Below are 13,611 nucleotides of genomic sequence, written 5' to 3' on the forward strand. Positions count from 1 at the left end.
AACCCAGAGGTCGATGGATCGAAACCATCCTCTGCTAAACAGTTTATTTTAAGTGCGAACAACATTTTTTTTAAATGTGTCGTTTCATGGGCATGTCTCAGTGCCATTATATATATTTTTTTACCTCTTCCAACAGTTCGTATAGGTCATACTGTTTACACAGTATCCCAGTGGCCTAAGATACTGGACTCCTAAGCCATGGATTGTGAGTTCTAGTATTTTCTGAAGTGGCTGAGAGCAGAGTGGCGCAGCGAAAGCGTGCTGGGCCCATAACCCAGAGGTCGATGGATCGAAACCATCCTCTGCTAAACAGTTTATTTTAAGTGCGAACAACATTTTTAAAAAATGTGTCGTTTCATGGGCATGTCTCAGTGCCATTATATATATTTTTTTACCTCTTCCAACAGTTCGTATAGGTCATACTGTTTACACAGTATCCCATTGGCCTAAGATACTGGACTCCTAAGCCAAAGATTTTGAGTTCTAGTCTTTTCTGAAGTGGCTGAGAGCAGAGTGGCACAGCGGAAGCGTGCTGGGCCCATAACACAGAGGTCGATGGATCGAAACCATCCTCTGCTAAACAGATTATTTTCAAAAATGAAACGCAAACAGAAATTAGAAAGCTAAATTTCATTTGCGCGTCTCAGTGCTATCCAGTACACATTGTTTTTACTGCTTGTATCAGTTCGTACTATTTGCTAAAGGTAGACAGTGCCCCAGTGGCCTAATGGATAAGGCACTGGCCTCCTAAGCCAGGGATTGTGGGTTCGTCCCATCTGGGGTGGATGGAAGCAGAGTGGCGCAGCGGAAGCGTGCTGGGCCCATAACCCAGTGGTCGATGGATCGAAACCATCCTCTGCTAAACAGTTTTTTTTAAGTGCGAACGACATTTTTAAAAAATGTGTCGTTTCATGGGCATAATGTCTCAGTGCCATTATATATATTTTTTTTACCTCTTCCAACAGTTTGTATAGGTCATACTGTTTACACAGTATCCCAGTGGCCTAAGATACTGGACTCCTAAGCCAAAGATTTTGAGTTCTAGTCTTTTCTGAAGTGGCTGAGAGCAGAGTGGCGCAGCGGAAGCGTGCTGGGCCCATAACCCAGAGGTCGATGGATCGAAACCATCCTCTGCTAAACAGTTTATTTTAAGTGCGAACAACATTTTTAAAAAATGTGTCGTTTCATGGGCATGTCTCAGTGCCATTATATATATTTTTTTACCTCTTCCAACAGTTCGTATAGGTCATACTGTTTCATTTTTAAAAAATGTGTCGTTTCATGGGCATAATGTCTCAGTGCCATTATAATTTTTTTTTACCTCTTCCAACAGTTCGTATAGGTCATACTGTTTACACAGTATCCCAGTGGCCTAAGATACTGGACTCCTCAGCCAAAGATTTTGAGTTCTAGTCTTTTCTGAAGTGGCTGAGAGCAGAGTGGCGCAGCGGAAGCGTGCTGTGCCGACAACCCAGAGGTCGATGAATCGAAACCATCCTCTGCTAAACAGTTTATTTTAAGTGAGAACAACATTTTTAAAAAATGTGTCGTTTCATGGGCATGTCTCAGTGCCATTATATATATTTTTTTACCTCTTCCAACAGTTTGTATAGGTCATACTGTTTACACAGTATCCCAGTGGCCTAAGATACTTGACTCCTAAGCCAAAGATTTTGAGTTCAAGTCTTGTCTGAAGTGGCTGAGAGCAGAGTGGCACAGCGGAAGCGTGCTGGGCCCATAACCCAGAGGTCGATGGATCGAAACCATCCTCTGCTTAACAGATTATTTTCAAAAATGAAACGCAAACAGAAATTAGAAAGCTAAATTTCATTTGCGTGTCTCAGTGCTATCCAGTACACATTGTTTTTACTGCTTGTATCAGTTCGTACTATTTGCTAAAGGTAGACAGTGCCCCAGTGGCCTAATGGATAAGGCACTGGCCTCCTAAGCCAGGGATTGTGGGTTCAAGTCCCATCTGGGGTGGATGGAAGCAGAGTGGCGCAGCGGAAGCGTGCTGGGCCCATAACCCAGTGGTCGATGGATCGAAACCATCCTCTGCTAAACAGTTTTTTTTAAGTGCGAACGACATTTTTAAAAAATGTGTCGTTTCATGGGCATAATGTCTCAGTGCCATTATATATTTTTTTTACCTCTTCCAACAGTTTGTATAGGTCATACTGTTTACACAGTATCCCAGTGGCCTAAGATACTGGACTCCTAAGCCAAAGATTTTGAGTTCTAGTCTTTTCTGAAGTGGCTGAGAGCAGAGTGGCGCAGCGGAAGCGTGCTGGGCCCATAACCCAGAGGTCGATGGATCGAAACCATCCTCTGCTAAACAGTTTATTTTAAGTGCGAACAACATTTTTAAAAAATGTGTCGTTTCATGGGCATAATGTCTCAGTGCCATTATATATATTTTTTTACCTCTTCCAACAGTTCGTATAGGTCATACTGTTTACACAGTATCCCATTGGCCTAAGATACTGGACTCCTAAGCCAAAGATTTTGAGTTCTAGTCTTTTCTGAAGTGGCTGAGAGCAGAGTGGCACAGCGGAAGCGTGCTGGGCCCATAACACAGAGGTCGATGGATCGAAACCATCCTCTGCTAAACAGATTATATTCAAAAATGAAACGCAAACAGAAATTAGAAAGCTAAATTTCATTTGCGTGTCTCAGTGCTATCCAGTACACATTGTTTTTACTGCTTGTATCAGTTCGTACTATTTGCAAAAGGTAGACAGTGCCCCAGTTAACTAATGGATAAGGCATTGGCCTCCTAAGCCAGGGATTGTGGGTTCAAGTCCCATCTGGGGTGGATGGATGCAGAGTGGAGCAGCGGAAGCATGCTGGGCCCATAACCCAGAGGTCGATGAATCGAAACCATCCTCTGCTAAACAGTTTATTTTAAGTGAGAACAACATTTTTAAAAAATGTGTCGTTTAATGGGCATGTCTCAGTGCCATTATATATATTTTTTGCCTCTTCCAACAGTTTGTATAGGTCATACTGTTTACACAGTATCCCAGTGGCCTAAGATACTGGACTCCTAAGCCAAAGATTTTGAGTTCTAGTCTTTTCTGAAGTGGCTGAGAGCAGAGTGGCGCAGCGGAAGCGTGCTGGGCCCATAACCCAGAGGTCGATGGATCGAAACCATCCTCTGCTAAACAGTTTATTTTAAGTGCGAACAACATTTTTAAAAAATGTGTCGTTTCATGGGCATGTCTCAGTGCCATTATATATATTTTTTTACCTCTTCCAACAGTTCGTATAGGTCATACTGTTTACACAGTATCCCATTGGCCTAAGATACTGGACTCCTAAGCCAAAGATTTTGAGTTCTAGTCTTTTCTGAAGTGGCTGAGAGCAGAGTGGCACAGCGGAAGCGTGCTGGGCCCATAACACAGAGGTCGATGGATCGAAACCATCCTCTGCTAAACAGATTATATTCAAAAATGAAACGCAAACAGAAATTAGAAAGCTAAATTTCATTTGCGTGTCTCAGTGCTATCCAGTACACATTGTTTTTACTGCTTGTATCAGTTCGTACTATTTGCAAAAGGTAGACAGTGCCCCAGTTAACTAATGGATAAGGCATTGGCCTCCTAAGCCAGGGATTGTGGGTTCAAGTCCCATCTGGGGTGGATGGATGCAGAGTGGAGCAGCGGAAGCATGCTGGGCCCATTACCCAGAGGTCGATGAATCGAAACCATCCTCTGCTAAACAGTTTATTTTAAGTGAGAACAACATTTTTAAAAAATGTGTCGTTTAATGGGCATGTCTCAGTGCCATTATATATATTTTTTGCCTCTTCCAACAGTTTGTATAGGTCATACTGTTTACACAGTATCCCAGTGGCCTAAGATACTGGACTCCTAAGCCAAAGATTTTGAGTTCTAGTCTTTTCTGAAGTGGCTGAGAGCAGAGTGGCGCAGCGGAAGCGTGCTGGGCCCATAACCCAGAGGTCGATGGATCGAAACCATTCTCTGCTAAACAGTTCATTTTAAGTGCGAACAACATTTTTTTAAAATGTGTCGTTTCATGGGCATGTCTCAGTGCCATTATAATTTTTTTTTTACCTCTTCCAACAGTTCGTATAGGTCATACTGTTTACACAGTATCCCAGTGGCCTAAGATACTGGACTCCTAAGCCATGGATTGTGAGTTCTAGTCTTTTCTCAAGTGGCTGAGAGCAGAGTGGCGCAGCGGAAGCGTGCTGGGCCCATAACCCAGAGGTCGATGGATCGAAACCATTCTCTGCTAAACAGTTCATTTTAAGTGCGAACAACATTTTTTAAAAATGTGTCGTTTCATGGGCATGTCTCAGTGCCATTATAATTTTTTTTGTACCTCTTCCAACAGTTCGTATAGGTCATACTGTTTACACAGTATCCCAGTGGCCTAAGATACTGGACTCCTAAGCCATGGATTGTGAGTTCTAGTCTTTTCTCAAGTGGCTGAGAGCAGAGTGGCGCAGCGGAAGCGTGCTGGGCCCATAACCCAGAGGTCGATGGATCGAAACCATTCTCTGCTAAACAGTTCATTTTAAGTGCGAACAACATTTTTTTTAAATGTGTCGTTTCATGGGCATGTCTCAGTGCCATTATAATTTTTTTTTACCTCTTCCAACAGTTCGTATAGGTCATACTGTTTACACAGTATCCCAGTGGCCTAAGATACTGGACTCCTAAGCCAAAGATTTTGAGTTCTAGTCTTTTCTGAAGTGGCTGAGAGCAGAGTGGCGCAGCGGAAGCGTGCTGGGCCCGTAACCCAGAGGTCGATGGATCGAAACCATCCTCTGCTAAACAGTTTATTTTAAGTGCGAACAACATTTTTAAAAAATGTGTCGTTTCATGGGCATAATGTCTCAGTGCCATTATAATTTTTTTTACCTCTTCCAACAGTTCGTATAGGTCATACTGTTTACACAGTATCCCAGTGGCCTAAGATACTGGACTCCTAAGCCATGGATTGTGAGTTCTAGTCTTTTCTGAAGTGGCTGAGAGCAGAGTGGCGCAGCGGAAGCGTGCTGGGCCCATAACCCAGAGGTCGATGGATCGAAACCATCCTCTGCTAAACAGTTTATTTTAAGTGCGAACAACATTTTTAAAAAATGTGTCGTTTCATGGGCATGTCTCAGTGCCATTATATATATTTTTTTACCTCTTCCAACAGTTCGTATAGGTCATACTGTTTCATTTTAAAAAAATGTGTCGTTTCATGGGCATAATGTCTCAGTGCCATTATAATTTTTTTTTACCTCTTCCAACAGTTCGTATAGGTCATACTGTTTACACAGTATCCCAGTGGCCTAAGATACTGGACTCCTCAGCCAAAGATTTTGAGTTCTAGTCTTTTCTGAAGTGGCTGAGAGCAGAGTGGCGCAGCGGAAGCGTGCTGTGCCGACAACCCAGAGGTCGATGAATCGAAACCATCCTCTGCTAAACAGTTTATTTTAAGTGAGAACAACATTTTTAAAAAATGTGTCGTTTCATGGGCATGTCTCAGTGCCATTATATATATTTTTTTACCTCTTCCAACAGTTTGTATAGGTCATACTGTTTACACAGTATCCCAGTGGCCTAAGATACTTGACTCCTAAGCCAAAGATTTTGAGTTCAAGTCTTGTCTGAAGTGGCTGAGAGCAGAGTGGCACAGCGGAAGCGTGCTGGGCCCATAACCCAGAGGTCGATGGATCGAAACCATCCTCTGCTTAACAGATTATTTTCAAAAATGAAACGCAAACAGAAATTAGAAAGCTAAATTTCATTTGCGTGTCTCAGTGCTATCCAGTACACATTGTTTTTACTGCTTGTATCAGTTCGTACTATTTGCTAAAGGTAGACAGTGCCCCAGTGGCCTAATGGATAAGGCACTGGCCTCCTAAGCCAGGGATTGTGGGTTCAAGTCCCATCTGGGGTGGATGGAAGCAGAGTGGCGCAGCGGAAGCGTGCTGGGCCCATAACCCAGTGGTCGATGGATCGAAACCATCCTCTGCTAAACAGTTTTTTTTAAGTGCGAACGACATTTTTAAAAAATGTGTCGTTTCATGGGCATAATGTCTCAGTGCCATTATATATTTTTTTTACCTCTTCCAACAGTTTGTATAGGTCATACTGTTTACACAGTATCCCAGTGGCCTAAGATACTGGACTCCTAAGCCAAAGATTTTGAGTTCTAGTCTTTTTTGAAGTGGCTGAGAGCAGAGTGGCGCAGCGGAAGCGTGCTGGGCCCATAACCCAGAGGTCGATGGATCGAAACCATCCTCTGCTTAACAGATTATTTTCAAAAATGAAACGCAAACAGAAATTAGAAAGCTAAATTTCATTTGCGTGTCTCAGTGCTATCCAGTACACATTGTTTTTACTGCTTGTATCAGTTCGTACTATTTGCAAAAGGTAGACAGTGCCCCAGTTAACTAATGGATAAGGCATTGGCCTCCTAAGCCAGGGATTGTGGGTTCAAGTCCCATCTGGGGTGGATGGATGCAGAGTGGAGCAGCGGAAGCATGCTGGGCCCATAACCCAGAGGTCGATGAATCGAAACCATCCTCTGCTAAACAGTTTATTTTAAGTGAGAACAACATTTTTAAAAAATGTGTCGTTTAATGGGCATGTCTCAGTGCCATTATATATTTTTTTTACCTCTTCCAACAGTTTGTATAGGTCATACTGTTTACACAGTATCCCAGTGGCCTAAGATACTGGACTCCTAAGCCAAAGATTTTGAGTTCTAGTCTTGTCTGAAGTGCCTGAGAGCAGAGTGGCACAGCGGAAGCGTGCTGGGCCCATAACCCAGAGGTCGATGGATCGAAACCATCCTCTGCTTAACAGATTATTTTCAAAAATGAAACGCAAACAGAAATTAGAAAGCTAAATTTCATTTGCGTGTCTCAGTGCTATCCAGTACACATTGTTTTTACTGCTTGTATCAGTTCGTACTATTTGCTAAAGGTAGACAGTGCCCCAGTGGCCTAATGGATAAGGCACTGGCCTCCTAAGCCAGGGATTGTGGGTTCAAGTCCCATCTGGGGTGGATGGAAGCAGAGTGGCGCAGCGGAAGCGTGCTGGGCCCATAACCCAGTGGTCGATGGATCGAAACCATCCTCTGCTAAACAGTTTATTTTAAGTGCGAACGACATTTTTAAAAAATGTGTCGTTTCATGGGCATAATGTCTCAGTGCCATTATAATTTTTTTTTACCTCTTCCAACAGTTCGTATAGGTCATACTGTTTACACAGTATCCCAGTGGCCTAAGATACTGGACTCCTAAGCCATGGATTGTGAGTTCTAGTCTTTTCTGAAGTGGCTGAGAGCAGAGTGGCGCAGCGGAAGCGTGCTGGGCCCATAACCCAGAGGTCGATGGATCGAAACCATCCTCTGCTAAACAGTTTATTTTAAGTGCGAACAACATTTTAAAAAAATGTGTCGTTTCATGGGCATAATGTCTCAGTGCCATTATAATTTTTTTTTACCTCTTCCAACAGTTCGTATAGGTCATACTGTTTACACAGTATCCCAGTGGCCTAAGATACTGGACTCCTCAGCCAAAGATTTTGAGTTCTAGTCTTTTCTGAAGTGGCTGAGAGCAGAGTGGCGCAGCGGAAGCGTGCTGTGCCGACAACCCAGAGGTCGATGAATCGAAACCATCCTCTGCTAAACAGTTTATTTTAAGTAAGAACAACATTTTTAAAAAATGTGTCGTTTCATGGGCATGTCTCAGTGCCATTATATATATTTTTTTACCTCTTCCAACAGTTTGTATAGGTCATACTGTTTACACAGTATCCCAGTGGCCTAAGATACTGGACTCCTAAGCCAAAGATTTTGAGTTCTAGTCTTTTCTGAAGTGGCTGAGAGCAGAGTGGCACAGCGGAAGCGTGCTGGGCCCATAACCCAGAGGTCGATGGATCGAAACCATCCTCTGCTAAACAGTTTATTTTAAGTGCGAACAACATTTTTTTTAAATGTGTCGTTTCATGGGCATGTCTCAGTGCCATTATATATATTTTTTTACCTCTTCCAACAGTTCGTATAGGTCATACTGTTTACACAGTATCCCAGTGGCCTAAGATACTGGACTCCTAAGCCATGGATTGTGAGTTCTAGTCTTTTCTGAAGTGGCTGAGAGCAGAGTGGCGCAGCGGAAGCGTGCTGGGCCCATAACCCAGAGGTCGATGGATCGAAACCATCCTCTGCTAAACAGTTTATTTTAAGTGCGAACAACATTTTTAAAAAATGTGTCGTTTCATGGGCATGTCTCAGTGCCATTATATATATTTTTTTACCTCTTCCAACAGTTCGTATAGGTCATACTGTTTACACAGTATCCCATTGGCCTAAGATACTGGACTCCTAAGCCAAAGATTTTGAGTTCTAGTCTTTTCTGAAGTGGCTGAGAGCAGAGTGGCACAGCGGAAGCGTGCTGGGCCCATAACACAGAGGTCGATGGATCGAAACCATTCTCTGCTAAACAGATTATTTTCAAAAATGAAACGCAAACAGAAATTAGAAAGCTAAATTTCATTTGCGTGTCTCAGTGCTATCCAGTACACATTGTTTTTACTGCTTGTATCAGTTCGTACTATTTGCAAAAGGTAGACAGTGCCCCAGTTAACTAATGGATAAGGCATTGGCCTCCTAAGCCAGGGATTGTGGGTTCAAGTCCCATCTGGGGTGGATGGATGCAGAGTGGAGCAGCGGAAGCGTGCTGGGCCCATAACCCAGAGGTCGATGGATCGAAACCATCCTCTGCTAAACAGTTTATTTTAAGTGCGAACGACATTTTTAAAAAATGTGTCGTTTCATGGGCATAATGTCTCAGTGCCATTATAATTTTTTTTTACCTCTTCCAACAGTTCGTATAGGTCATACTGTTTACACAGTATCCCAGTGGCCTAAGATACTGGACTCCTAAGCCATGGATTGTGAGTTCTAGTCTTTTCTGAAGTGGCTGAGAGCAGAGTGGCGCAGCGGAAGCGTGCTGGGCCCATAACCCAGAGGTCGATGGATCGAAACCATCCTCTGCTAAACAGTTTATTTTAAGTGCGAACAACATTTTTAAAAAATGTGTCGTTTCATGGGCATAATGTCTCAGTGCCATTATAATTTTTTTTTACCTCTTCCAACAGTTCGTATAGGTCATACTGTTTACACAGTATCCCAGTGGCCTAAGATACTGGACTCCTAAGCCAAAGATTTTGAGTTCTAGTCTTGTCTGAAGTGGCTGAGAGCAGAGTGGCACAGCGGAAGCGTGCTGGGCCCATAACACAGAGGTCGATGGATCGAAACCATCCTCTGCTAAACAGATTATTTTCAAAAATGAAACGCAAACAGAAATTAGAAAGCTAAATTTCATTTGCGTGTCTCAGTGCTATCCAGTACACATTGTTTTTACTGCTTGTATCAGTTCGTACTATTTGCAAAAGGTAGACAGTGCCCCAGTTAACTAATGGATAAGGCATTGGCCTCCTAAGCCAGGGATTGTGGGTTCAAGTCCCATCTGGGGTGGATGGATGCAGAGTGGAGCAGCGGAAGCGTGCTGGGCCCATAACCCAGAGGTCGATGGATCGAAACCATCCTCTGCTAAACAGATTATTTTAAGTGCGAACAACATTTTTAAAAAATATGTCGTTTCATGGGCATAATGTCTCAGTGCCATTATAATTTTTTTTTTACCTCTTCCAACAGTTCGTATAGGTCATACTGTTTACACAGTATCCCAGTGGCCTAAGATACTGGACTCCTAAGCCATGGATTGTGAGTTCTAGTCTTTTCTGAAGTGGCTGAGAGTAGAGTGGCGCAGCGGAAGCGTGCTGGGCCCATAACCCAGAGGTCGATGGATCGAAACCATCCTCTGCTAAACAGTTTATTTTAAGTGCGAACAACATTTTTTTTAAATGTGTCGTTTCATGGGCATGTCTCAGTGCCATTATATATATTTTTTTACCTCTTCCAACAGTTCGTATAGGTCATACTGTTTACACAGTATCCCAGTGGCCTAAGATACTGGACTCCTAAGCCATGGATTGTGAGTTCTAGTCTTTTCTGAAGTGGCTGAGAGCAGAGTGGCGCAGCGGAAGCGTGCTGGGCCCATACCCCAGAGGTCGATGGATCGAAACCATCCTCTGCTAAACAGTTTATTTTAAGTGCGAACAACATTTTTAAAAAATGTGTCGTTTCATGGGCATGTCTCAGTGCCATTATATATATTTTTTTACCTCTTCCAACAGTTCGTATAGGTCATACTGTTTACACAGTATCCCATTGGCCTAAGATACTGGACTCCTAAGCCAAAGATTTTGAGTTCTAGTCTTTTCTGAAGTGGCTGAGAGCAGAGTGGCACAGCGGAAGCGTGCTGGGCCCATAACACAGAGGTCGATGGATCGAAACCATCCTCTGCTAAACAGATTATTTTCAAAAATGAAACGCAAACAGAAATTAGAAAGCTAAATTTCATTTGCGTGTCTCAGTGCTATCCAGTACACATTGTTTTTACTGCTTGTATCAGTTCGTACTATTTGCTAAAGGTAGACAGTGCCCCAGTGGCCTAATGGATAAGGCACTGGCCTCCTAAGCCAGGGATTGTGGGTTCAAGTCCCATCTGGGGTGGATGGAAGCAGAGTGGCGCAGCGGAAGCGTGCTGGGCCCATAACCCAGAGGTCGATGGATCGAAACCATCCTCTGCTAAACAGTTTATTTTAAGTGCGAACAACATTTTAAAAAAATGTGTCGTTTCATGGGCATAATGTCTCAGTGCCATTATAATTTTTTTTTACCTCTTCCAACAGTTCGTATAGGTCATACTGTTTACACAGTATCCCAGTGGCCTAAGATACTGGACTCCTCAGCCAAAGATTTTGAGTTCTAGTCTTTTCTGAAGTGGCTGAGAGCAGAGTGGCGCAGCGGAAGCGTGCTGTGCCGACAACCCAGAGGTCGATGAATCGAAACCATCCTCTGCTAAACAGTTTATTTTAAGTAAGAACAACATTTTTAAAAAATGTGTCGTTTCATGGGCATGTCTCAGTGCCATTATATATATTTTTTTACCTCTTCCAACAGTTTGTATAGGTCATACTGTTTACACAGTATCCCAGTGGCCTAAGATACTGGACTCCTAAGCCAAAGATTTTGAGTTCTAGTCTTTTCTGAAGTGGCTGAGAGCAGAGTGGCACAGCGGAAGCGTGCTGGGCCCATAACCCAGAGGTCGATGGATCGAAACCATCCTCTGCTAAACAGTTTATTTTAAGTGCGAACAACATTTTTTTTAAATGTGTCGTTTCATGGGCATGTCTCAGTGCCATTATATATATTTTTTTACCTCTTCCAACAGTTCGTATAGGTCATACTGTTTACACAGTATCCCAGTGGCCTAAGATACTGGACTCCTAAGCCATGGATTGTGAGTTCTAGTCTTTTCTGAAGTGGCTGAGAGCAGAGTGGCGCAGCGGAAGCGTGCTGGGCCCATAACCCAGAGGTCGATGGATCGAAACCATCCTCTGCTAAACAGTTTATTTTAAGTGCGAACAACATTTTTAAAAAATGTGTCGTTTCATGGGCATGTCTCAGTGCCATTATATATATTTTTTTACCTCTTCCAACAGTTCGTATAGGTCATACTGTTTACACAGTATCCCATTGGCCTAAGATACTGGACTCCTAAGCCAAAGATTTTGAGTTCTAGTCTTTTCTGAAGTGGCTGAGAGCAGAGTGGCACAGCGGAAGCGTGCTGGGCCCATAACACAGAGGTCGATGGATCGAAACCATTCTCTGCTAAACAGATTATTTTCAAAAATGAAACGCAAACAGAAATTAGAAAGCTAAATTTCATTTGCGTGTCTCAGTGCTATCCAGTACACATTGTTTTTACTGCTTGTATCAGTTCGTACTATTTGCAAAAGGTAGACAGTGCCCCAGTTAACTAATGGATAAGGCATTGGCCTCCTAAGCCAGGGATTGTGGGTTCAAGTCCCATCTGGGGTGGATGGATGCAGAGTGGAGCAGCGGAAGCGTGCTGGGCCCATAACCCAGAGGTCGATGGATCGAAACCATCCTCTGCTAAACAGTTTATTTTAAGTGCGAACGACATTTTTAAAAAATGTGTCGTTTCATGGGCATAATGTCTCAGTGCCATTATAATTTTTTTTTACCTCTTCCAACAGTTCGTATAGGTCATACTGTTTACACAGTATCCCAGTGGCCTAAGATACTGGACTCCTAAGCCATGGATTGTGAGTTCTAGTCTTTTCTGAAGTGGCTGAGAGCAGAGTGGCGCAGCGGAAGCGTGCTGGGCCCATAACCCAGAGGTCGATGGATCGAAACCATCCTCTGCTAAACAGTTTATTTTAAGTGCGAACAACATTTTTAAAAAATGTGTCGTTTCATGGGCATAATGTCTCAGTGCCATTATAATTTTTTTTTACCTCTTCCAACAGTTCGTATAGGTCATACTGTTTACACAGTATCCCAGTGGCCTAAGATACTGGACTCCTAAGCCAAAGATTTTGAGTTCTAGTCTTGTCTGAAGTGGCTGAGAGCAGAGTGGCACAGCGGAAGCGTGCTGGGCCCATAACACAGAGGTCGATGGATCGAAACCATCCTCTGCTAAACAGATTATTTTCAAAAATGAAACGCAAACAGAAATTAGAAAGCTAAATTTCATTTGCGTGTCTCAGTGCTATCCAGTACACATTGTTTTTACTGCTTGTATCAGTTCGTACTATTTGCAAAAGGTAGACAGTGCCCCAGTTAACTAATGGATAAGGCATTGGCCTCCTAAGCCAGGGATTGTGGGTTCAAGTCCCATCTGGGGTGGATGGATGCAGAGTGGAGCAGCGGAAGCGTGCTGGGCCCATAACCCAGAGGTCGATGGATCGAAACCATCCTCTGCTAAACAGATTATTTTAAGTGCGAACAACATTTTTAAAAAATATGTCGTTTCATGGGCATAATGTCTCAGTGCCATTATAATTTTTTTTTTACCTCTTCCAACAGTTCGTATAGGTCATACTGTTTACACAGTATCCCAGTGGCCTAAGATACTGGACTCCTAAGCCATGGATTGTGAGTTCTAGTCTTTTCTGAAGTGGCTGAGAGTAGAGTGGCGCAGCGGAAGCGTGCTGGGCCCATAACCCAGAGGTCGATGGATCGAAACCATCCTCTGCTAAACAGTTTATTTTAAGTGCGAACAACATTTTTTTTAAATGTGTCGTTTCATGGGCATGTCTCAGTGCCATTATATATATTTTTTTACCTCTTCCAACAGTTCGTATAGGTCATACTGTTTACACAGTATCCCAGTGGCCTAAGATACTGGACTCCTAAGCCATGGATTGTGAGTTCTAGTCTTTTCTGAAGTGGCTGAGAGCAGAGTGGCGCAGCGGAAGCGTGCTGGGCCCATACCCCAGAGGTCGATGGATCGAAACCATCCTCTGCTAAACAGTTTATTTTAAGTGCGAACAACATTTTTAAAAAATGTGTCGTTTCATGGGCATGTCTCAGTGCCATTATATATATTTTTTTACCTCTTCCAACAGTTCGTATAGGTCATACTGTTTACACAGTATCCCATTGGCCTAAGATACTGGACTCCTAAGCCAAAGATTTTGAGTTCTA

At 43.0% G+C, this 13,611-nt stretch overlaps 5 non-coding genes across 5 annotated transcripts; all 5 read left to right on the top strand.

The window, feature by feature from the left end:
* The first annotated feature begins 1,910 nt into the window (after nt 1-1,910).
* Nucleotides 1,911-1,983, top strand: trnar-ccu (transfer RNA arginine (anticodon CCU)). Its single transcript has one exon. It is a non-coding gene; the product is annotated as a tRNA-Arg (tRNA).
* Nucleotides 1,984-4,729: 2,746 nt separating this feature from the next.
* Nucleotides 4,730-4,801, top strand: trnat-cgu (transfer RNA threonine (anticodon CGU)). Its single transcript has one exon. It is a non-coding gene; the product is annotated as a tRNA-Thr (tRNA).
* A 1,045-nt stretch (nt 4,802-5,846) lies between these two features.
* Nucleotides 5,847-5,919, top strand: trnar-ccu (transfer RNA arginine (anticodon CCU)). The gene has a single exon. It is a non-coding gene; the product is annotated as a tRNA-Arg (tRNA).
* Nucleotides 5,920-6,959: 1,040 nt separating this feature from the next.
* trnar-ccu (transfer RNA arginine (anticodon CCU)) lies at nt 6,960-7,032 on the top strand. Its single transcript has one exon. It is a non-coding gene; the product is annotated as a tRNA-Arg (tRNA).
* A 3,503-nt stretch (nt 7,033-10,535) lies between these two features.
* On the top strand, nt 10,536-10,608 carry trnar-ccu (transfer RNA arginine (anticodon CCU)). The gene has a single exon. It is a non-coding gene; the product is annotated as a tRNA-Arg (tRNA).
* Nucleotides 10,609-13,611: the final 3,003 nt, after the last annotated feature.

The sequence above is a fragment of the Oncorhynchus clarkii genome, chromosome 7 (assembly GCF_045791955.1).
Source record: "Oncorhynchus clarkii lewisi isolate Uvic-CL-2024 chromosome 7, UVic_Ocla_1.0, whole genome shotgun sequence".
Lineage (NCBI taxonomy): Eukaryota > Metazoa > Chordata > Actinopteri > Salmoniformes > Salmonidae > Oncorhynchus > Oncorhynchus clarkii.